Source organism: Mus musculus, chromosome 2, assembly GCF_000001635.26.
Source record: "Mus musculus strain C57BL/6J chromosome 2, GRCm38.p6 C57BL/6J".
NCBI classification, from domain to species: domain Eukaryota; kingdom Metazoa; phylum Chordata; class Mammalia; order Rodentia; family Muridae; genus Mus; species Mus musculus.
In genome coordinates this window covers 144332081-144353828 of record NC_000068.7, presented here as the reverse complement: position 1 = coordinate 144353828, position 21748 = coordinate 144332081, and the positions used below count along the sequence as shown (strand labels likewise).

The window sequence follows — 21748 nt, the reverse complement described above, 5'->3', positions numbered from 1 at the left end:
AAAAGGGAAGGGTGAAAATTATGTAATTATGTTTCAATTAAAACTCTTAAATAAATAAATTAAAATATTATAATTTTCATAATTGTGGAATCATGTAATTATCTCTTGTAACCAGTAGATACTGGCTTCTGTCTCTTTGGTGGATAGTGGGTGCTCCAGTGCTAGGGAGCACGCTAGCCAAGCACTCTACCATAGAGATATATGGCCATCCCTTTAAAATATACTTTGAGGGGGCTGGAGAGATGGCTCAGAGGTTAGGAGCACCAGCTGCTTTTCTAGCTGTTCTGAGTTCAATTCCCAGCAATCACATGGTGGCTCATAACCATCTATAATGAGATCTGGTGCCCTCTTCTGGCATGCAGGCATACATGAAGGCAAAATGTTGTAAACATAAATAAACAGATTTTAAATTTTACTTTGAATTTTGAAATAGGGTCTGACCACATTGGTTCGCATTGAACTCATGATTCTCCAGTTGCAGTCTCCCACATGCTGGGATTCTAGGCTTACAGAACCAGGCCCAGATATGATGAGTCTTTTGAAGACTTGAACGGTCATTTTTACTGAACAAATTCACAGGGTAGAATTGCTTTAGCATCGCACTCCATATATTTAACTTGAGCGAGTTCAGTCAAATGGTTTTCCAAAGTGCATGAGCTAAAAAAACGTGATCATTCCTGTAGCTGCCCCCGCCCACATTTAGGAAGTTTTCTGACCCACGTGCGTGTGTAACACTTCAGCCATTCTTGTAGGTGCAAATGCAAATCAGATTTTATCATTGTCATAAATCATGGAAAGAATTAGTCATCTTCTGTAGCAGATGCTGCCAATGCCCTGCCCACGTTCCCTGGGTTCCCTTTTACAGTGCCGCTGTTACAGGTGAGGCTGCTCAAGACTCACGTTTGCACCATTATGCAGAATAGCAATTCTGAGTCTCAACCTATGGGTCTTGACCCCCGTCGGGACCTTGAATCACCTTTGCACAGGGGTCACATATCAGATAGCCTGTATGTCAGATATTTACGTTATGATTCATAATAGTAGCACAGTTGCCGTTATGAAGCAGCAACAAAGTAATTTTTATGGTTGGGAGTCACCACAACATGAGAGACTGTGTTAAAAGGTCCCCGCATTACAAGGTTGAGAACCACTGATACAGAGATTGCCTCTGGGCAAGGAAACACGGTTTTGACACTGGCCCTAGGAAACGCACATCATTTCCTCCACTGAACATTCCCCGACACAGTATTTTCTGCTTTGTCACTAAGAACCTGACCGGAGATGCCTTTGTGACATCCATTTCTCCATCCTTCTTTGTCAAGCTCGTACTCCCTGGGTATGGTTTAGTTGATTGATGGCAACTACTAAAAACCTATTAGTTTTCTACTTTTGAGTAGTGGCTGAAACAATCATGGAAGATGAGTAGGGAATGACAAAAGTCAGGGCTGGTGAGATGGCTCAGTGGTTAAAAAAAAAGCACGGACTGCTCTTCCAGAGGACCTGAGTTCAATTCTCAGCAACCGTGTGGTGGCTCACACTATCTGTAATGGGATCCGATTGATGCCCTCTTCTGGTTGTCTGAAGATAGCCACAGTGTACTCACCTACATTAAAGAGAGAGAGAGAGAGAGAGAGAGAGAGAGAGAGAGAGACAAAGATCAGAGTGGTTCCTGGAGTAGAGTGGATGAAGGCTACTTGATCCAAAATCCCCACCAATGCTGGCTGCAATAGGGACTCAAATCAACGTTTACCACACTCGTTCTTACCCAAAGGCCAACAAGCCACACAACTCATATTTACAGATGTACAAACTATGAATTGACTTAGTCTGAGAGTGCATGGCCTGTGATAATTGAATTTCTCATTCTCATCATCTTGTTCTAGCCAATTTTCTATCGCCTTTCTAACTTGATTTACTTATTGGATCCCTGAAGGATCTTGCTACTCGACAGCTGGCCTTCTTCTAAGTCTTTTGTTTGTTTGAGACAGGGTTTCATTACGTAGCACAGGCTGGCCTGGAATTTTCTACATAGACCAGGTTGGCCTTCAACTCTCAGAAATCTGTCTGCCTCTGCTTCCTGAATGCAAGGGCAGAAGGTATGTGTTCCCATGCCAGGCCCACCTTAAGGCATTTTAAAGATGATCTTTTAAATGCCTAGTTAAACAGGTCACTAGAAAGATGACCTTTGAATTTTGCTCCACTTTATTTCAGATGTGTCTTTTTGTGAAGAGTTTATAAGTGACATTGAAACAGACCAAGAGTCTTTGTCTTTTAAAATGAGAATTTAGAATTTCGTTGTAGTTTGTAAGTTCATTTGTTTTTTTTTTTTTTAAGACAGGGCTTCACTGTGTAGATCTGTCTGTCTGTCTTGGAACTCACTGTGTAGACCAAGCTGGACTCAAAGTCATAGAGATTCAGCTGCCTTTGCCTCTGCCTCTCAGGGGCTGGGATTAAAGGTCTATGCCCAGCTGAAAATATAGACATCTTAATCTTTATTTTTGAAAAGTAAACAGTCTGAGGGCATAGAGAGAAGGCTTAGCAGGTAAAACCACTGGCTCCTCTTCCAGAGGTCCTGAGCTCAATTCCTAGCATCCACGGTGGCTCACAACCACCTGTAATGGGATCTGATGCCCTCTTCTGGCATTCGGACCTACATACAGACAGGGTGCATAAATACATAAATATATAAATATTTTTAAAAGAATGCAGTTTTAGACTTACAGAAAAAAATGCAGGAGTTTTACAGTGTTTACATATATCCTATGCCCGATGTCCCCGTTCTTTTTATTTAATGTTTTAAATTTATAAGTATATGTTTGTGCCAGAGTATAGGGGTGCCACATGAGTTCAGGAGCCCGTGAAGGTCAGAAGAGGACACTGGATCCCTTAGAACTGCAGTTACAGACATGCGAGCCACCATGTGGGAACTAAGTACTGAACCCAGTCTCCTGCAAGAAATGTTAGCTCTCTTAACAGCTGAGCCATCTCAAGTTCCCCACTTCCCCTGCTCTTAGCCAATAATATGGTACATCCATCCCAACCAGTGGGCCGGTATAAATATGCTGTTGATGGCTAACGTCCATGTTTTATTCCTCTGTTCTGTGATCCCACCAGGTCAGTGCATCCCTGTTAGCTGTGGTGTCTCTGTAAGTGTCTCTACACTGCTTAATGCTTCTGGGGTCTTACTTGTTTGCTTGTAATGACATAAGTCATTTTGGGGGGTGTTGGGTAGGTCTTGGGTAGTTTTCCTCACACCAGGGCTATGGCTTTGAGAGTGGAAGATTGTAGAGGTAAAGATCTGGTACGCATGTTAAGTGCTCACTGTCTGCCATAGTGTGAATCTACAATGTTCTCCAAAGGGCTACATGCCCGCAGTCTCTGCACTTTTGTGTGCAAGTTGCCTTTAGGAGGCAGAACCTACTGGAAAGGTTGGTTAGAGATGAGCCCTTGAAGTGGGTATGGAGGCCTGACCTCTCCCGAGTCCTTTGTTATTTTCCTTCTTCCCAGCGACCATGAAATAAAGACATTCGTGAAGGAAGGATCTCACTCTCCAATCTAGCAAGGTCAGGAAGCCCTAAAATCAAAGGTCCCTAAGTCTGCTTCTAAGGGGGCTGGAGAGATGGCTCAGTAATTAAGAGCACTGCCTGGCTGCTCTTCCAGAGGACTTGGGTTCAATTCCCAGCACCCACATAGCAATTTGCATCTGTCTGTAACTCTAGTGCCAGGGGTCCTAGCACCCTCACACAGACATACATGCAGGCAAAATACCACATAATAGTAAATAAATCTTTTTATAGAAATATACTTTCGGGGTTGGAGAGATGGCTCAGCGGTTAAGAGCACTAACTGTTCTTCCAGAGGTCCCAAGTTCAATTCCCAGCAACCACAAGGTGGTTCCCAACCATTTGTAATGGGATCTGATTGATGCCTTCTTCTGGTGTGTCTGAAGACAGCTACAGTGTACTCATATACATTGAATAAATAATAAATAATTTAAAAATAAAAAATATGCTTTCACTTAACCCGTTTAAGGCAAATTCTCAAATATAAACTTGAATAACCTTGAATATAAACATGTTCACCTTTAAGTGAATTACAATCATAAAAATGACCTAGAGACCATACCAGAAGGATCGGGACATGTGCTTAGTGGCTTGTAGTTTGTGGCTGACTCCAGTTCCTCAGCCCAGATCTGCCCTGGGTGGCTGTCCACTCTGATTTAGCTGGCTGTTGCAGAATCTCACAGAGCCCACTCTTAACATTGAGTTTTAGGCAAGTGTGTGTAAAATAGAAAGGGGATCCTGGTGAACCTTTGAAGTGGAAGAAGAGGCAGAAGGAGAGGGCAAAGTGGTACATATGAGAAAGACTGACAGACTATTGTGGCTTTGAAGAGGAGCCAACCAACGCTGAAGATTCTAAACAGGAAAGGATATCAATTCTGTCTTAAAGCATCCACATAAAAACCGAGGCTTTGCCGACACGAACACTGTGGTGAGAACTGCTAGTCTTCTGACCTCCAGAGCTGTTAGATAATCAGCCAGAGTTGCATAAAACCACCATACCTTCTGCCCTAGAGGCTCACACTCATGATCCCAGCAACTAGGAGGCTGGGGTAGGTGGATTGCCACAAGTCTGAGGCTAGCCTCAAGGGAGACCTCTACATAGATAGTCCCAATCAATCTCTAAACAGAAACAAACAAAATCCCAGAATATTAACATAAAAAAGGGAGGTGGTGGCTCATGCCTTTAATCCCAGCACTTGGGAGGCAGAGGCAGGTGGATTTCTGAGTTCAAGGCCAGCCTGGTCTACAAAGTGAATTCCAGGACAGCCAGGTCTATACAGAGAAACCCTGTCTCAAAAAACCAAAAAAAAAAAAAAAAAAAAAAAAAAAGAAAAAGAAAAAGAAAGAAAGAACGAAAGAAAGAAAGAGGGGAGTGAAAGACCTGCCAGAGGGCAGGGCTTGAAGAACACACAAGGCTTAGAGTTGAAAATCCTAGAGTCAGGCTAGAAAGATGGTTTAAGGGCACTCATAGTTCCTGCAAAGGATTCAGGGTCAGCCTCCAGCACCCACTTTGAGCAGCGCACAAACATCTGTAACTCCAGCTCCCTCTTCTGGTCTCCTATGGCAACCACACCCACTGACATTTACTCACACATACACACGAAATAAATTTAAAACAATTTTTTTACATTTTTATTAGATATTTTCTTTATTTACATTTCAAATGTTAGCACCTTTCCTGGTTTCTCCTCCAAAAACCATCTATCCCATCCCCCCTCCCCCTGCTCCCCAACCCACCCACTCCCTCTTCCCTATCCTGGCATTCCCCTACTCTCAGGCATCGAGCCTTCTCAGGAAGAGGGCCTTCTCAGGACCAAGGGCCTCTCCTCCCATTGATGTCTGACAAGGCCATCCTCTGCTACATATGTGGCTGAAGCCATGGGTAGAATCTTTTTTTTGTTTGTTTGTTTTGTTTTTGTTTTTTTTCCAGACAGGGTTTTTCTGTGTAGCCCTGGCTGTCCTGGAACTCACTCTGTAGACCAGGCTGGCCTCGAACTCAGAAATCCGCCTGCCTCTGCCTCCCAAGTGTTGGGATTAAAAGCATGCGCCACCACTGCCTGTCGGGTAAAATCTTTTAAAAAGCATTGGAGGGCTATGCCTTTGAAATGGGTCACTAGAGAGACACTGGAGAAATACACTTATCACCTCAACCCTTCATACACGATGCTTGTTATTCATTTAGAACGAGGGGCTAGCTGGGCGGTGGTGACGCACGCCTTTAATCCCAGTACTTGGGAGGCAGAGACAGGTGGATTTCTGAGTTTTAGGCCAGCCTGGTCTACAAAGTGAATTCCAGGACAGCCAGGGCTATACGGAGAAACCCTGTCTCAGGGAAAAAAGAAAAGAAAAGAAAAGAAAAGAAGAGAAGAGAAGAGAAGAGAAGAGAAGAGAAGAGAAGAGAAGAGAAGAGAAGAGAAAAGAAAAGAAAAGAAAAGAAAAGAAAAGAAAAGAAAAGAAAAGAAAAGAAAAGAAAAGAACGAGGGACTGAAAACATTGCTCAATTGGCAGAGGGCTTGACTAACATTCTGGAAGCCCTGAGTTCAGTCCTCAGTACTGAATAAAATGCGACTGAGTGTGATGTCGCATACCTGTAATTCCAATACTGGGAAGATAGAGGAAAGAGGATATCAGAAGTTCCAGGTCGGGCTGGAGAAATGTCTCAGTGGTTAAAAGCACTGACTGCTCTTCCAGAGATCATCCTGAGTTGAAATCCCAGCAACCACATGGTGGCTCACAACCATCTGTAAGGGGATCTGGTGCCTTCTTTTGATGTGTCTGAAGACAGCTACAATGTACTTATATATAATAATAAATAAATAACTCTTTTTTAAAAAGAAGAAGGAGGAGGAGAAGGAGGGAGGAGGAGGAAGAAGAAGAAAGTTGTTCCAGGTCTCCTGGGCATGAGGATGCACACCTTTAATCCCAGGGCTTGGGAGGCAGTGTATCAATGAGGTAGGCTTTGAGGTTTCAATAGCAAATGCGGAGCCCAGAGCCCTTCTCCTTGAAGGGACCCGTGTACTGTGTGGCTTGCCTCTGGACCCCAGATTAGGCACAAACCACATCCAAACACCAATTTCCAAACACAAAGAGATCAACCTTTATTAAGTAAGGTAAAAAGACAGGGCAGCTGACTCTAAGTCAGGCAGAAACAGCAGCAAATAGCTTTGCAGCTGTTGACTTTAAAAGGGAAAAGGGGGAGGTCTGCTTAGAATGAGCTAGGATGGGTTGGTGGGTTCTAGTTAGCTATTTTAGTTATGGTAGTCAAAACTGTGAAGTTTGATTGAGAGACCTTGATGTTTTGATAGTTGGACCTTCAATCTCAGGAATGAGTGAGGCATAACAAAGTGGCCGAATAAGGGGCTAGACCTTGGTGACTAGCTTTGGGTATGTAACTATTTATTTGGCATGAGAGAGAGAAGGTGGGAAGAGGAAAGACCTGGTGGTGTCAAGTTTGCCTCTGTTAGAGAGGCTTTCACTCTGTCACTCTGTACAGATTGGGATGTAGGCCTTAGCTCCTGTTCCCATGCCTGCCTGCATGCTGCCATGCTTCCAGCCATTATGATAACAGACTGAACCTCTGAACCTGTAAGCCAGTCCCCAATTAAATGCTCTCTCTTATGACAGTTGCCTTTGCCATGGTGTCTCTTCCCAGAAACGGAATATTGACTAAACAGGGACAGAAGGAATACTGAGGAAATAATGACCGAGGGTTTTCTAAAATAGAAGAAAGGCATCAACTCGCAGACTTTAAGGAGCTTCTCAAGACAAAGAATTCCAGCTGACAGTGGTGACACGAGCATTTAGTCCCAACCTTTGAAAGGCAGAGGCAGGTGGATCCCCACAAGTTTGAGGTTAGCCTGATCTACAGAGCGAGTTCCAGGACAGCCAAGGCTACATAAATTTAAAGGAATAATTCCATGTAATATTTCTCATTTTACTGTTGAAAACTAAAGACACATCTTAAACAATATGCTCTTAACTTACGTTGATTTTACATAGTGGTGGGTTTCATCACACGTGTATAGGATGTATTTCTAGACTATTTCTCTAGTTCCCTCTCTTGTCTCCCTTGCCTTCATCTTTCCAACTAGTTCCCCTATAGGGGTGTGCTTGTGTGTGTGTGTGTGTGTGTGTGTGTATGTGTGCAATGAGCTTCATTAGCATTGTTCACACTTGTGTGGGCACCTTACCTGTGACTATGCAATGGAAGAAAGTTTCAGGATAACATCTTTAAAACCAACCAGAAGGGCAAAAGGACACTGGGAAAACAAGAGTAAGACCTGCAGCCTTCTTCTCAACAGAATCAACAGGACCCTCAGTGCACTGGGATGTCTCTAAGGAGCTAAAAGGAAATTAGCCACCAAAGAGTCTACTTTCAACTTAAACATCTGTGTAATGATGCAGGTAAAATAAGATGTCTCCTTACAATCAAAAGCAGAATTTCTTTTTTTTTCCATTTTTTATTAGGTATTTAGCTCATTTACATTTCCAATGCTATACCAAAAGTCCCCCATACCCACCCACCCCCACTCCCCTACCCACCCACTCCCCCTTTTTGGCCCTGGCGTTCCCCTGTACTGGGGCATATAAAGTTTGCGTGTCCAATGGGCCTCTCTTTCCAGTGATGGCCGACTAGGCCATCTTTTGATACATATGCAGCTAGAGTCAAGAGCTCCGGGGTACTGGTTAGTTCATAATGTTGTTCCACCTATAGGATTGCAGATCCCTTTAGCTCCTTGGGTACTTTCTCTAGCTCCTCCATTGGGAGCCCTGTGATCCATCCATTAGCTGACTGTGAGCATCCACTTCTGTGTTTGCTAGGCCCCGGCATAGTCTCACAAGAGACAGCTACATCTGGGTCCTTTCGATAAAATCTTGCTAGTGTATGCAATGGTGTCAGCGTTTGGATGCTGATTATGGGGTGGATCCCTGGATATGGCAGTCTCTACATGGTCCATCCTTTCATCTCAGCTCCAAACTTTGTCTCTGTAACTCCTTCCATGGGTGTTTTGTTCCCAATTCTAAGGAGGGGCATAGTGTCCACACTTCAGTCTTCAGTCTTCTTGAGTTTCATGTGTTTAGCAAATTGTATCTTATATCTTGGGTATCCTAGGTTTGGGGCTAATATCCACTTATCAGTGAGTACATATTGTGTGAGTTCCTTTGTGAATGTGTTACCTCACTCAGGATGATGCCCTCCAGGTCCATCCATTTGGCTAGGAATTTCATAAATTCATTCTTTTTAATAGCTGAGTAGTACTCCATTGTGTAGATGTACCACATTTTCTGTATCCATTCCTCTGTTGAGGGGCATCTGGGTTCTTTCCAGCTTCTGGCTATTATAAATAAGGCTGCTATGAACATAGTGGAGCATGTGTCCTTCTTACCCGTTGGGGCATCTTCTGGATATATGCCCAGGAGAGGTATTGCTGGATCCTCCGGTAGTACTATGTCCAATTTTCTGAGGAACCGCCAGACTGATTTCCAGAGTGGTTGTACAAGCCTGCAATCCCACCAACAATGGAGGAGTGTTCCTCTTTCTCCACATCCTCGCCAGCATCTGCTGTCACCTGAATTTTTGATCTTAGCCATTCTGACTGGTGTGAGGTGGAATCTCAGGGTTGTTTTGATTTGCATTTCCCTGATGATTAAGGATGTTGAACATTTTTTCAGGTGAAAAGCAGAATTTCTTGCCAATGTGTAGGAAAAAGGGTGAGGTATTTGAGCTTGAAAAATACACAAATATTTGGAAACCCAGTAAGACATATATACATTTGACCCAAAGAAACAAAAATTGGTGTATAATGAAGATATCACAACACAATGCATGGAATGCAACTGGAGGAGTGTTTAAGGAAAACCAGGTGTACTGGCATAGTGGCACATACCTGTAACACTAGGACTCAGCAGGCAGAGGCAGGAGGATTGCCATAAGTTCAAGGCCAATGTTGTCTACAAAGTGAATTTCAGGCCATCCATGTCTACACAATGAGACCCTGATTTGAAATAAATGAAGGCATAATTATATTACAAAAGAGAAATTATATATATATATATATATATATATATATATATACACACACACACACACACACACACATATATACACACACATATATATGTATATATATACACATATATATCCCCTCATGTCTACATTTTTCTTTTACTTTAATATGTATGTATATTACAATTATATATATTCTATATAATATATAATAAATTTATATTACAAAAGAGAAATTATATATCATATATGTGAATAAATGTGTGGTATATGACATATATGTCATAAAATATATGTGATACAGCCTATATATCATACATAACTAATATTGTATATTATTTTATATTATATGTTACGTATATTATATACATTTGATTTATATGTCATGTCATATATGCCAGGTGTGATAGTGTATCACATATATGATACACACACACACACAGATATCATAAATATCAATATGTGTAATATATTGATATTTATGTATCATATATAAATCATGTTATATATAATATGTACATATCTTTTTCATCCATCTATGATATGTCATATTTATATATGCTATATCATATATACCATATATAATTCCTTTGCTGTAATATAAATATATAATTATATATATAAAATACAATCGTGTGTGTGTGTGTGTGTGTGTGTGTGTGTGTGTGTGTGTGTAAGTAAAAGAAAAGATATAGAGGAATGGTGGCATCTGAGTTAAAGCCAACATGCCAGGGATCTTGTGGATAAAACATCTAAAGAGGCATTACTGGATATATGAAACACAATATTGTTTTAGTCTATTTGTTCTACTATGTGTGTGTGGTTTATAAAGCACAGACGTCAACTACTCACTGTTCTAAAGGTCCAAGGTCAGGCTGTTGTCACTGGTGTTGCTGACTTAGCTCACATATCAGAAGACAGGAAAGGAAAGGCAATCTCTTTCTGAGGTTTTCCTGTAGCCGTGGAACAATCGTAAATGAATCACTTTCTGTCCTACCTCTCAGTTCTACCACACGTGGGCTTGTTGATGTCATCATATTTGATTGGCAGCTTTCTCCAGGTAGCAGGTTTGATTCATAACACAGTAAGAGCAGGAACATGGAAGGCCATGGTGAACATCCTCTTCAGTTCTGGGATAGCTTGACAGATCTAGAACATACAGGTATTATCATCTGGACAGCCTCTTGGCCATCCTACCATCTTTCTCAGAAGCGTTACTTATGGTCTTCTGGGTGGCAATGATGGCATGAGGTGTGGCCATATGTCCCTCCATGATGCCAAAGCTGTTATGGATGGGCTGGGTTGTGAGGGCAGTCTAAGTGGTTGGAGGTGCAAGAAACAGGGTTGACAATCTCGAATGTGATGTATTTCGCTGGTTTATGCCCATCTCTGACATGAAGATCCCAGAAGGGACCTTCTTGGCTTCATCCAGCCTTCTCTGTGGGAGTTGTCTTAGTCAGTTTTATTATCACTGTCAAGAGACACCATGATCAAGCCAACTCTTATAAAATAAAGCATTTCACTGGGGGCTTGCTTATAGTTTTAGAGGGTTATTCTATGATTATTCTGGCAAGAAGCAAACAGGCACGACACTGGAACAGTAGCTGGGAGCTTTACATACTGATCAGCAGACAGGCAGAAAGACACTGGGCCTGATGTGGGCTTTTGAAATATCGGAGCCTACCTCCAGTGACACACCTCTTCCAACAAGGCCACACCTAATTCTTCTAACCTTTCTCAGACAGTTCATCCACTGAGGACTAAGCCTTTAAATATATGAGCCCACGGTGCAGGGGTGGGGGTGTTTTCTTTCAAACCACCACAGTTAGGAAGACACTGCAAGCCTCCACAATGTACTCAGCATCATGACAACATTCTAGGCTGGTCTTCTCGGTGACAGCAGGCTGCCTTGGAGTCACCCTTGCTCCTGTAAATAACCCCACTTAACTCCGGATTCACTACACTAGATTTGTGTGCGATCATTTCTTTGGTTTGTAGTTGGTCCCCTATCTGGGGTGAATAGACATGTGTTCATGTCTCCCTGAAGAAAGCCACTCAACAAGAGATTGTGGACAGGAGCCACCACATCTAGTCTGGAATCCCTTTACATGTTTAAGGGTCTCCCGACTTTTGGCCAAGCTTGGCTTCCCAGCTGTGTTTCCTCACCTCTTATTATCCCTGCAGGGGTCAGAGATGACTGGTGACCCTGGAAACTTTGTGCCATTTATCTATCCTGTATATAGTGTGGTGCTGTCTCTTGATGTTGGCTTCTCATCTTAAGGGCCCTATACCTAGTGCCTGTGTGCCGAGTAATTAATTCTTTAAAACAGAGGGTGAGGATATATGTCCCTTCCTGGTTGGGATTTCTTTTTTACTCTCTGATTTTTTAATATGTATATGTGTGAACCTGCATGAGTATATATGTTTGAGAGTGCGCAGGAGCCCGTGGAGGTCAGCAGACGATGTCCGACCTGGGACTGGAGTTCCAGGTAGTTTTGAGCTACCATGTGGGTGCCAGGAACCAAACTCCAGTCTTCTGCTAAACACTCACTTGTAACTGCTGAGCCATCTCTCCAGTCCTTCGGCTGGGAATTTCAAAATGTGAGTGGGAAAAAACCCCAAGTCTTGTTATTCTACTGAGTAGAAAGAAAGAAGTCTGAGATTCTAGTAAGGGTAGAGCCACCAAATACCAGTGCCTGCCTCAAAGTTGACCTTTATGTTTAGTAATTAGGCAGCAGCAGAGACCCTCCAAGAGTTGGGAAATAGTTGTCTAAGTGCGTGCAGCATGCAGACAGGAACATGAGGAATTCAGCAAGGCAGGCAGCTTGCACTGTGTATAGACTGAGAAGGAGGCCCTACTCACCTCGCAGATGCTTCAGGGCCTCACATGACAGGCATTTTCCAGGATAATGAAGCAAAAGAAATGAGGCTCTGAACTGGTTTGAGTATTACAGCAACTCAGCAGTGTTGATGGGGACTTGGCACAAGCCACATGGATCCGTTGGTAAAATGCTTGCTGTGTAAACCCCATGGACTGAGCTCAGTTCCTATATCCCATAGTGGAAGGAGAAACCAACTTTTAAAAGCCATCCTCTGTAAAACTTCCACATGCACACTGGTATTTGCCCACAACACACACACACACACACACACACACACTACCCCAAACAAATGTGCACATACAAACAAAAACATATACACTTATCATACATACAAAATAATGATGATGATGATAATGATACTTTTAAAAATCTGGCTGGGGGCTGGAGAGATGGCTCAGCAGTTAAGAGCAGTGACTGCTTTTCTGGAGGTCCTGAGTTCAAATCCCACAACCACATGGTGGCTCACAACCATCTATAAGAAGACCTGATTCCCTCTTCTGGTGTCTAAAGACAGCTACAATGTACTTACATATAGTAAATCAAATAAATCTTAAAAAAAAAATCTGGCTGGTGTGGTGGCAGATACCTTTAATCTCAGCACATTCAGGAAGCAAAGACAGTCATATCTCAGTGAGCTTGATGCTAGCCTAGGCTACAGAGTGATCTTGTCTAAAATAAATAAATAAATAAATAGATAGATAGATAGATAGATAGATAGATAGATAGATAGATAGATAGATAAATAAATAAATAAATAAATAAATAAATAGTGAGCATGAAGAAAATTTGGTAATCCTGGGAGTTTAAGACCTAAACTTATCATTTGAGGCCTGCTAGGCCAGCATCTGACTACCTTGTTATCTCCCTAGACATAGACTTTAGCTTTTTTTTTTATTTTTATTTTTATTATTTTTTGTGTGTATGTGTTTAATTTTATTATTTTTTGTGTGTATGTGTGTTGTTGTTTGCATGTATGTCTGGGCACCGTGTGTGTGCCTGGTGCCTTCAGAGGCCAGAAGAGATCCTCTGGAACTGAACTTATAGATGTTTATGGGTGTTGGGAATTGAACCCAGGTCCCCTGAAAGAGCAGTCAGTACTTTTAGATGCTGAGCAATCTCTCTAGCCCAGCTGTAGGATTTTTGAGACAGGATCTCACTATTTGTAACCTAGGCTGACCTTGAACTTGGGGCCCTCTTGCATCAGCCTCCCAAGTACTAAGATTAGAGGATGAATTTCCATGCCTAGATGAACTCCCTTTTATGAATTACATGCTGATGAAACCTGAAATCCTGTGTCTTTGCCGGGTGTGGTGGCGCACACCTTTAATCCCAGCACTTGGGAGGCAGAGGCAGATGGATTTCTTAGTTCGAGGCCAGCCTGGTCTACAAAATGAGTTCCAGGACAGCCAGGGCTATACAGAGGAACCCTGTCTTGAAAAACCAAAAAAAAAAAAAAAAAAAAAAAAAAAAAGAAAGAAATCCTGTAATTCCTGTAATCCTGTGTCTTTAAGGAAAAGACTGAAATAATGAACTTTCTTGATATTTGTATAAATTACATATATAAGATGACTAATGGATATTAGAAGTTTGCTAGAAAGAATACAGCTGTCTCTCTTAGGGTTTTACTGCTGAGAACAGACACCATAACCAAGGCAATTCTTAATTTTTATTTATTTTTTGGTTTTTCGAGACAGGGTTTCTCCATATAGCCCTGGCTGTCCTGGAACTCACTTTGTAGACCAGGCTGGCCTTGAACTCAGAAATCCACCTGCCTCTGCCTCCTGAGTGCTGGGATTAAAGGCGTGTGCCACCATGCCCGGCACCAAGGCAATTCTTATAAAAACAACAGTTAATTGGGGCTGGCTTACAGGTTCAGAGGTTCAGTGCATTATCATGAAGGCAGGAGCATAGCAGTGTCCAGGCAGGCATGGAGCAGCAGGAGCTGAGAGTTCTACATCTTCATCAGAAGGTAAATAGGAAGAGACTAGCATCCAGGCAGCTAGGAAGAGGATCTTAAAGTCCATGCCCACAGTGACACACCTACTCCAAGGCTACCCCTCCAAATAGTGCCACTCCTGGGCTAAACATTCAAACCATTGCACTCTCTCTCTAATATCATAGAAATCAGGCTTCATCAAGATTACTGTGTTGAAGGCTGGAGGCATGGCTCAGTGGTTAGTGGAGACACTGGCTGCTCTCCCAGAAGACCTGGGGTCAATTCCCAGTACCCACATGGCAGCTCACAACTATCTGAAACCCTCACACAGACAAAACACCAATGCACAAAGTAAAAATAAATGAAAGGATTAAGGTGTTGAGTGTGCTAGGTACTCATTGCTGCAGAAAGAGTGCTGACTTGAATACCAGGAAGCACTTTCCTTCGAGTCCTTTATGACAGTGGCAGTAACTGCGGCTCAGGCCCTCGGTGGTCAGGCTCTCTGCTTTGCCAGCTCTGGCATCTAACATCCTCATTGTTACAAGGTGGCTGAGCACAGCCATACACTGTACCTGAGCAGAGTTTTATATATGACTCATAAGATGAAACTACATCACTTGGACTGACTGAAGGGAATCTGACATCCTCTTCTGGCCTCTAGGAGGAAGCTGCAAGTGTGTGTGTGTGTGTGTGCGCGCACACACACACACACACACACACACACACACACACACACACACGCACGCACACACACACACTCTCTAAATAAAATTTTCTTTAAGAGCCGGGCGTGGTGTCGAACGCCTTTAATCCCAGCATTTGGGAGGCAGAGGCAGGCGGATTTCTGAGTTCGAGGCCAGCCTGGTCTACAAAGTGAGTTCCAGGACAGCCAGGGCTACACAGAGAAACCTTGTCTTGAAAAACCAAAAAAAAAAAAAAAAAAAAAAAAATTTTTTTTGAAGAATTATTTATGGGCTGGAGAGATGGCTCAGAGGTTAAGAGCATTGACTACTCTTCCAGAGGTCCTGAGTGCAATTCCCAGCGCCCACGTGGTGGTTCACAACCATCTGTAACGGGATCCGATGCCCTCTTCTGGCGTGTCTGAAGATCTTCAGCCCCCACTTCCACCTTTTTTTTTTTTTTTTGACAGGATTTCCTCTACATAGCTCTGGCTGTTCTGGAACTCACTATGTAGATCAGACTGGCCTCAAACTCACAGAGATCCATCCACCTGCCTCTGCCTCCCAAGTGCTGGGATTAAAGATGTGCCTCACCACACTCAGCGTCAGACATCAAAGAAAAACAAATGAAACTAAGAACACAGAGGAAAGAGACTTTTCTTAACAAAGAGGTATAGAAGGGACATTAATCAGCAAGTTAACAGTATTTCTGCAGTGTTAGTAAATAGGACTTGGGGGGTTATGGGGACATAATTAGAGAAGCGGGAAAGGACAGATAGACAAGAGCAGGGGGTTATGGGAGCATTGGTTCTCAGCAGCTGCTGGAACTTCCACAATCTTGGTGGCTCAAAACAGCAGAAACATAGAGCAGAGAGATGACTCGGCAGTTAAGAGGGACTGTTGTGCAAGACTGAGAGGACTGGAGTTCGGACCCCAACACCCATGTAAAAAAAAAAAAAAACCCGGGATGATCCTACGAACGCCTGTAACACCCCCCCCCCCCCCCCCGCACCGAAGGCCTGGAGACCCTCCCCCCACTCTGAAGGCCTGGCAACAGAAGGATCTCTGAGGTTTGCTGTCTGTCATGGAAGCTCCAGGTTCAACGAGAGACAGAGGAACAGAGCAAAGAGGAAGAGGACACCTGAAGCTCTCCCCTGGCCACTACATGGGCATTGGTGCACATCCTTGCCTCCTCCCTCCCCCACATCACACAAACACACGAAAACATACACAATGAAAATAAACCCACAAGTGTATTCTTACATAGTGCTGGAGGCCAAAAGTCCACTGTGTGTATCCCTGAGCTGAAACCAGAGTGCCTCTTGCACTTCCTGTGGCCCCCAGCGTTTCTTGACTGGTGATGTCATTACTCCTTAAGCTCTGCCTCCACGGTCACAAGGCATCCTTTTCATCTGTGTAGTCTGCCTATTTTTCTCATAAGGACATTTATAGTGGTATTTAGTGTCCTCCCTGATAATTGAGGATAATCTAATCTCAAATCCTTAATTATATCTAAAGACCTTTGTTCCAGGTAAGGTCTTCTTCTTCCATGGCTTCTGTAAATGGAGACAAAGATAACCCTTTTTGTGGGAGTCGGGATTTATATATATATGTTACCACTGTCTTCTGAAATTCACTGGGCTTTTACAGTTCTAGGGGAAAGGCCCTGCATCCAGCTTCACGTTCCTTTCTTGGCATCCTTCTCCGGAGGCTGCCTACCCCAGACTTGATCACTCTCCACACCCTAGAGGAAGGGGCTCTCATCCCTTGCTCATCTTCAGAGCTGGCTCTTTTGGGGTCTCGTGTCTGCCACTGACACAGTCACTATGGCCAAGTTAACTTAAGGCTCTGATAAGTGGGTGAGATGTCCATCTTCTGTAGGAGGGTAGCCTGTCTAGAACCACATGGACTTGGAGCAGGAAGAAGCAGTTTACCACTGAGAAAGATTGCAGGGAAGGCCTGCCCTAGTGCAGGTAAGAACTTTCCTACCTTTCCCAGAGCCCAGTGTGCCTCAGAGGAGACCCTGAGACCTTCTCGGGGAAACTTCCACTGTGTTTACAGACAGCAGCAATGGTTCCTTGAGAGTTCTGGCTCAGATGGAGAAAGCACATTGTGATTTCTACTACAAGATTGCACACGTTGTTGAATCCTGGATGAGACACTGGGAGGGCTCTTCCTCTCCTTTCACATTTCTACCGACATCTGATCTATTGGGTCCATCTCTATGCAACCCTAGCTGATCTGAAATTCACTAATAGCCCAGGCTGCCCTCAGACTTGGAGCCATCCTCCTGCCTCTGTTTCCTGAGTGCTGGGACTTCAGGTGTACATCACCACCCCGGCTCTCACAGAACTGCAAAACAAGTTTGTCACAAACCAGGAAAAAGCCTTTTGTCTCCAAGTACTCTAAAGGATTGTATTAAATTTATATATGAAGGTGGCCAGTGGTGATGTATGCCTTTAATCCCAGCACTTGGGAGGCAGAGGCAGGAGGGTTTCTGAGTTCGAGGCCAGCCTGGTCTACAGAGTGAGCTCCAGGACAGCCAGGGCTACACAGAGAAACCCTATCTCGAAAAACCAAAAGGAAAAAAAAAGTGTGTGTATATGTATATGTATATACACACACATATATACATATATACCTACATGTGTATATACACACACATACATATACACATACATATATATACATACACACATATGTATATATACACACACACATATACACACATATGTATATGTATATACACACACACACACACACACACACACACACACACATATATATATATGAAGGCTGGAGTATAGTTCAGTGTCAGGGCATTTGCAAGGGATGGGTGCACTGGAGATATGTCCTGGTACTCCAAATTCATGAAATCTTCAGTACTTGGGCTTCCTAGCTTGGAGTCTCCCAGTCAGTCACATGGTGCATCTAGCCACTTATTAGTATCTTCTTTAATGTCTCAGTTTCTCCAAAACAAACCTGCTCACTTCTTTAAAATATTATGTATTCATTATTATTTGTACAAGTACCTGTAGCTGTCTTCAGACACACCAGAAGAGGGCATTAGATCCCATTACAAATGGTTGTGAGCCACCATGTGGTTGCTGGGAATTGAACTCAGGACCTCTGGAAGAGCACAGTCAGAGCTCTTAACCGCTAAGCCATCTCTCCAGCCCCAAACCTGCTCATTTAAAAGGTCTTATTTCAAGGAGCTTCATGTTGTTGGCGCTACTGTAAGCTTCATTGACTTATTTTCCTGACTGCTACCAGCATTTAGCTACTCTCTAGCATACGGCTAGAGAGATGGCTCAGTGGTTAAGAGCACTGGCTGCTCTTTCAGGGGACCTGTGTTCAATTCCCAGCACCCACATAGCAGCTCAGAGTTGTCTGTAGCTCCAGGTGCAGGGGATGTGACCCTGCCACACAGACACCTATGAAAGCAAAACACCAATGCATATAAAATAAAAATAAATATATGTAAAAAATATTATGACTCATACTTACATCTTCTATACAACGGCTACCTTGCTAAACTCTCACAGATTCCCTTTGCTGCTCACGCAGATAGCCATGCTGACTGTAATAAATGGTAGTCATGTTTTTTTCCATTATAGTCCTTATACCTTCCCTTTAGACAGTTTCACAATGCAGCCTTGGCTGTCCTGGAACTCACTATGTAGACCAGACTGTCTGCCTCTTCCTCCCAAGTGCTGGGATTAAAGATGTTAAAGGGTATGCACCTACATCTAGCTTGACTTCTTTTTTTATAGCACCTGTAGAGAAACTGACAAAATATTGGAGGGCTGAGACTGGCATTAGCCTCTCTGTTCTCCCACTGCATGGGCAGGTGAATTTGGTTCCAGTACACACACACACACACACACACACACACACGGAGAGAGAGAGAGAGAGAGAGAGAGAGAGAGAGAGAGAGAGAGAGAGAAACAGACAGACAGACAGAGACAGACAGACAGAGACAGAGAGAGACAGACACAAGACACACACAGAGTACGAGCATATTTCTGACTTGTCTGTTAAGAATTGGACTATTCCTCCAACATTATCCTATTTTCTATGGCTGTGTGAATTTTTATGTATAAGCAGGTCTGTGCCTGTCTATTTCCAACCTGACAGTATTTTCTGGAGAGAAGAAACCTTAACTAAGAATGTGTAAATCTGCTACCCTGATTTTGAACTAAGGGAAGAAGAGGCTGGGGAGGAACTCAGGAATAGTCACCCTCAGGACAGAACGAGAGCTGAGATGGAAACACAGTCGAAGGAGATATGTCTAACCAGAAACTGCATAGCTGTTCGAGATAGTGAGCATCCCATGCCTGGAAGCAGTCAACAGAGCTGGATACCTATTCTAAGGATCCCACACAAGACCCTCAGGAGTGGGCCATATTCTGTTTCTCACCTCTTGCAACTTCAAGCCTGAGGTTTTTGCTTTGTTTTGTTTTGCTTTAATTAGGTTTGTTTGCATACTCCTTTTGAGGCTACAGGGAAGGCAAAGGCCTGTCCTTTGTGTGCTAATGATATTGATAAACCTATCAAGACTGAATTTTAAAAATAAAAGAATAAAGACAGATTAGGATTCTTTTCCCCTAAAAATACTTTGAGGATCTGGCAGGAGTCTCGGAAGGAACCACAATCGGGGCACAATGGAAAAATATTTCCAGTAAAAAATAAACATCTAGAAAATATCATAGATGTGTACCTCCCCCAATCATAAAATAAAAGCAATTATATTATTCTTCATTCTCCGGGTCCTGAAGTTTGCAGAGCCTTTTGAGGTTTCTAAGCGTGTAGAGCACAAGTCTATGTGATCTTTAAAAATAACAATCATGGCCCAGGTGTTCAGTGATTTAAAATCCGGAAAAAGGGAGGGAGGGAGGGAGGGAAGCAGATAGGCAGGCTTTATCAATAGAATTGACTTGTTCTGGAATAAAATAAGGAATCTTGAATGAAGTTTTGGAGATTCTTAAAAGATGGAGGATAATTCTGTGGCTTCGTGGTTTTATTTTTACTCTTTCATTCACCACGCTCCTTCTTTCTAGCAAGTCTCCCGTTTGCTGGCAGATAAAAATACATCTGCAGAGTTGCCCAGAAGCTGCGCCATCGACTCCATAGCCAAGAAGCCTCATTTCTCCTGTCTTGTGCCGCTATAGACATCTCTTCCTCCTCCAGTTCACCAGGATCAAAGTCCTTTACGATCTTAGACGACTTGTCTTGGAGGAAACCCATAATTCAGAGTTGATTCCCCGATGGGATGGGGTCAATCCTTGAGGGCGGATCGATAATCATGGTGCGTGCGCCTTCTCCCTTCCACAACCTCGCCAGAGCTGCGCCCCCTCTCTGTGTGCCCTGAAAATACGCCAGCCAAGCCCAGAAATCCGTTACCAGGCTGCTGTATCCCTAAAGGCCATTCCAAGGCGGAAGAAGGCAGGGACAGCCTCTGTGTGGATTCCCCGGGTCGCTGTGGCCAGGAGCGCCTCTAGTCCTGTTATAGGCAGGTGAGACTGGCGCTTCTCTGAACCGCAGACACCTGAGCACCCCTGGCCAGACGCGCCCAGACAACCTCCAGCAGTGAGCACTCGCCTGCTCACCCAGCGAAGCCGGGTTCCTACAACGATAGCTGGGCGGGTTGTTGAGCAACAAAGCTGTGGTATAGGGGCATCAGCGTACCCAAAGCGAGCAGGCCGCCCCTTGAGACTTAGTATCTTTTATCAGATCCCCCCCCCCCCACACACACACACTTCCCTCCAGGAATAAAGGTAAATAGGAAACAAATAAAAACAAAAAGCTCAAAGCTCTTCTGCGGTCTTCGCAGGCGGAGGAGGGGAGAGGTTGTATCAATTTTCAATCCCGGGCTTCCTGGATGAGTATTTTCCTGCCTCCGAATTTAAGGGTCCAGTTGTTAGGGGAGGCAATAACGGGAAAGGTAAAAGACAAGACATTCGCTTTAAATCTGCGTTCACATGAGATGCAATTAGCTTTTGTCTTGAGTCAAGGGACTCCTAGACTGTAAGGTTTCGGGGTGAAAGCTGCTTTGGTAGAACAAGCCCTATTTTCTTAGATTGAGTGGCACAGATCAGTAAAGTGACGTGCTCCAAAGATGTGGTGTTTTTAGGCTTTATTGAGGGGTGTTCTAGATGAAGGAAGCCTTAAGTTCTCAACCCCCCCTCCCTTTACCTGACAAGGATACTGCGGACCCTCCCCCCATCCGACCACCGAGATTCCAGAAAGCCTAGAACAGCCCCACAAGGTTCACAGTTAATATCTGGCTTGCTTGATGGAGACAAATCAACTTCGGAGGTGGGGGCCAACTCGTGGGAGACCCCAGCTCCCAGTCGGGCTGCATGGGGCAGAGAACCTGTGGCTTGTTTTAAAGACTTTATCCTATAAAGTGCATGTGATAGGGGTATGAAGCAGAGGGTTGATTTGAAAAATGTTCTTCCTTTTTTAAAAAGAGGAGGGGGGAAGAATCAGACGTTAAATTCTTTTGCAAACATTCATGCCTAAGGAAGGGCTGGATCAGGCAGCCCCGGCCGCCGGAACCGGTCGGACAGGTAGCGAGCTTGTTGACACCGTTATGTTGCAGGGCGCATGCTCACTCCCAAGTTTCCTGGTGCCTTTTCTATTCCACCTTATGAAACTTTTTCCCCGGCGTGGTCTCA

At 43.7% G+C, this 21748-nt stretch overlaps 1 long non-coding RNA gene across 2 annotated transcripts; it reads right to left on the bottom strand.

Moving 5' to 3' along the window:
- Nucleotides 1-9164: 9164 nt before the first annotated feature.
- Nucleotides 9165-16385, bottom strand: Gm34181 (predicted gene, 34181). 2 transcript variants are annotated; one of them, NR_166524.1, is made up of 4 exons: nt 16332-16385; nt 12434-12617; nt 10423-10523; nt 9165-9559 (listed from the first exon to the last, which is right to left on the bottom strand). It is a non-coding gene; the product is annotated as a predicted gene, 34181 (long non-coding RNA). The 2 variants fall into 2 exon arrangements; NR_166523.1 differs by lacking the exon at nt 9165-9559 and having other exon boundaries at nt 10204-10719.
- Nucleotides 16386-21748: the final 5363 nt, after the last annotated feature.